This window comes from Gavialis gangeticus, unplaced genomic scaffold, assembly GCF_001723915.1.
Source record: "Gavialis gangeticus isolate Ggan-Ray unplaced genomic scaffold, GavGan_comp1, whole genome shotgun sequence".
Classification (NCBI taxonomy): domain Eukaryota; kingdom Metazoa; phylum Chordata; order Crocodylia; family Gavialidae; genus Gavialis; species Gavialis gangeticus.
This window is the reverse complement of record NW_017729004.1, coordinates 40,699,196-40,702,513: the sequence shown is the minus strand read 5'-3', so window position 1 is coordinate 40,702,513 and position 3,318 is coordinate 40,699,196. Positions and strand designations below refer to the sequence as shown.

At 41.7% G+C, this 3,318-nt stretch overlaps 1 long non-coding RNA gene across 1 annotated transcript in view; it reads right to left on the bottom strand.

The window, feature by feature from the left end:
- Positions 1-502: 502 nt before the first annotated feature.
- LOC109291320 overlaps positions 503-3,318 on the bottom strand; it is a 28,409-nt gene continuing 25,593 nt past the window's right edge. Inside the window, exon 2 of the long non-coding RNA XR_002095812.1 lies at positions 503-661. This is a non-coding gene — a long non-coding RNA (uncharacterized LOC109291320). The remainder of the gene's footprint in view (positions 662-3,318) is intronic.

Sequence of the window (3,318 nt, the reverse complement as noted above, 5' to 3'; positions counted from 1 at the left end):
TCTTAAGATAATACAACTAAACTAATAAGTGTCTGTACAGCACATTTATATAAATGTAATGGCAAAATTAGTACTTCTCTTTCTGAAGCTTACAGAAAACTAGTAAAACCTCACTTTTAATATTTGTGACAAGAAATATAGTGAGATGTATTTTATTACTGTACCCAGAAGCAATGTTAATCCATAGTTACACAATGAATTATGCAAAAAAGGTGAGATACAGTAGAATGTGTGCGAGAGTATAGCTTTAGAAAATTCACAATGAGGATTTTTGAATGCATAACTCTACTTTCCAATTCCAATTTAAATCTATAATTCTGTTAATATTTGGCTACGTTTGGATGAGAAGTTTTGACCATATGATAAAATATCTACACACCTTATAATGTGTTGTGGTATAAGAAGAAAGTGGTATGCAAGTTGCCTAGAGTATTACAAAGAAAATATAATTAGAGAACTGAAGAAGATTAATGGAACAGGAAGCTGCAGTCCCCTTCAGAAGCAGTGTTTAAAGTAGCTTACTCTTATTTATTTTTAAAAATAATTTCTTACACTGTTTAAATAAAATAGTTGTGCAACTTAAGGTAAACAAACAAACCAACCTCTCCTTTCCTCCAACAATACATAATGGGATGAGCAGGAGGTGAGATATAGTCTTCATCTGTAAAACAAGACAAGCAGGCAAGAGTCTGGTTCAGCATTGGCATCATTGCATCTACCTAGATATCTCATCATTTGTTCTTCCTGATGTTCTCTTTATGGTTCTGACATGTGCCGGTGTCCTGAGGCAGAGACTGATTGTTGCAAATCTGACTTTCCTTGTTCTTGCCCAGGGAAGTCCTGTGTCACCTCTGTGATTTACCTTCCTAGTACACATCATCAGGGCTCCATAAGAAGCCCCAGTGCCATAAGTTTTTCTTTCTCTCCTGAAGACAAAATAAACCAAAAACAATGACCCCCCTCATCCTGTGCAAACACACATACAGGCAGTCCTCAGGCTTACGATACAATTGGTTCCTGAAAACCACATCTTAAATCAAAACGTTGCAACTCTGAACCAATTTTCCCATAGGAAACAATGTTATAAATGGGGGATTGGTTCCTGAACCAAGGCCCAATACCCTACTTCACCAAAAATAACCAAGAACTTTGTACTGAATCAATAATAGATGAGTAATATAGCAACATAATGTATTTATATTGTAAATAGCAATCATCTTGATTTGGAAGGACTTCTTGGAGGTGACTTTGCTGGACTTTTTGAAGGGCTCTTGGCTGGAATCTTCTCAGGAGGCTTGGCTGCAGTTTTTTCTGGATTCTTGTCTGCTTTCTTAAAGGAAGCGTCCAAGGAAGTTTGGACAGATATTCTCCAGGGAGATGGGTGATGCAGTGAACTTGTTCGCTGGTGTGGTGTGGTGTCAGACCAAGCATCATAAAGTCAAAACTGATGTCAGACAGTCAAAACAGGGTGCCAATTTATCAGGGGTGACATGTAAGGGGTGCACACGAACCCCCTGAGCATGGTGGTGCAGCCCCTACAAAAAGGCACTGTCGGTGGTGCCTGTAGGCGGTTGCCACTCGTCACTCTTTCCCCCGCTGCTGACATCTGTGGGCAGTCAGCGATCCCTACTGGCCACCACTGGGTCTGCAGGTGGTCACCAATCGCTGGTCAGCACTCACCCCCCCCCCCCCCGCTGACAGCACTGGTGGCATCTATGGGAGCTCCCGCTTACCACAGCCGCTGCACTCCCGCCACTGCTGTGCCCCCCAAGCCACTGGGGGCACACATTGTTCATGCAGTTAATAAATGTTGTAAGTGCCATTCATTGCAACTCAAAACGTTGTAAATCGAGGACTGCCTGTACAATGCACCATTCCCAAACTTGCAGCTGCCTGTTCCTTTTATGCTCATCAACAACTGATAAACATAGAAATGAAGGTGAGGCTAAAAATGATGAATATGATATAAATACATAAGTTGCAAATAAACTTAAGTGAATCTTGTTTCTTCATTTTTAAAGCCTTCATCTTAACAAATGCTTTGAATGCTCTTCATGGTATTCACAAAAGAAATCAACCAAGGTTTACTATATCCAGGGTAACCAGCCAGTTGGTACAGGGAAGAAAAATAAGTCCAATTTAAAAAATGAAAATAGGGGAAAGAAGCAGATGTAGTAAGCCAAACTTGGCTTAGTGATTGCACCATAAACTAAATAGCTTAGAAAAGGGTACTGTAACTTTGGAAGACTGCAGTGCATTACAAACACTATCACATGGAAGTTGTATTCTGACAGAAATACTAGAGTGAGGAAGATGTTTTAGATCCTCTTGAGAATTGTGGAATTTTCATTGGAAAGCATTATTTGAAATTCCTTAAAATATGTTAAAAGTAGGAATTTTCATGGGTCACTACAGACTTCAGTAGAACCCTATAAAATACAATTTCCATAAAATACCACGATATTCTATTTTATGCTGTTTATTTTTGTGACTTATTGGCAGCTGAAACCTAATAATTAAACCATCTTTACTTTATATTTTCACTTATAGTTCTCGCCAGAAGTGAATCTTAACATCCATTATATCTTAAATGGTCTTTTTCACTTCTTTCATTGAGTCCAGTTAAAAAGAAAAACATTTAAATTGGCATTAAACACTCTTCTTGTTAAATATTTGCAAAGGGCTAACTAAAAAAATAAAGTTAAAGAAACTGTAAATGCTAAGGCCACTCTAATAGGGGGCCTTCTCGAGGCCGATTTCCCAGTGGCCCACCCACCTGTTTCTGGGCTAACCAACCGCCTGCCTTCTCACCTGCTACATGTTGTTGTTAATTAATTGATGTTAATTAAGTGGAAGGCTGCCCTTTTCTTGCCCCAATGCCAGGGGGAGCTATCTGCGGCTCCGTTCCTCCCCTACACTGCAGCCCAAGCCTTGCAGATGGCATCCAGATGTTACCAACATCACCAGGCCCACACTGGGCCCCAGAATCCTACTAGCTGAACCCCACTTAGACCCCTCCATTCAAGCATCCTATTCTGCCTTTATTCCCAGCTGCATAGCTCCCTGAGCTGCTCCTCCTTACAGGTGTTGTGCCCCCTGGACCTTCGGTTCTACTGGCCCTGGCCTACCTCCAGGCCAGTCAGAACCCCAGGCCCTCAGCTCTTGGGCATTCCTCGTGGTGGGTCCCTGGCCCTTCCACCCTTCTGGTTCTGGCCCCAGCATGGACCAGTCAGGGGATGTTCAGACAGGTTCTTGAACCTGTGGCCTCATGCTCTCTTTGGGGTCCACCTCCCAGACCCAACAAGGGGATAACCCAGT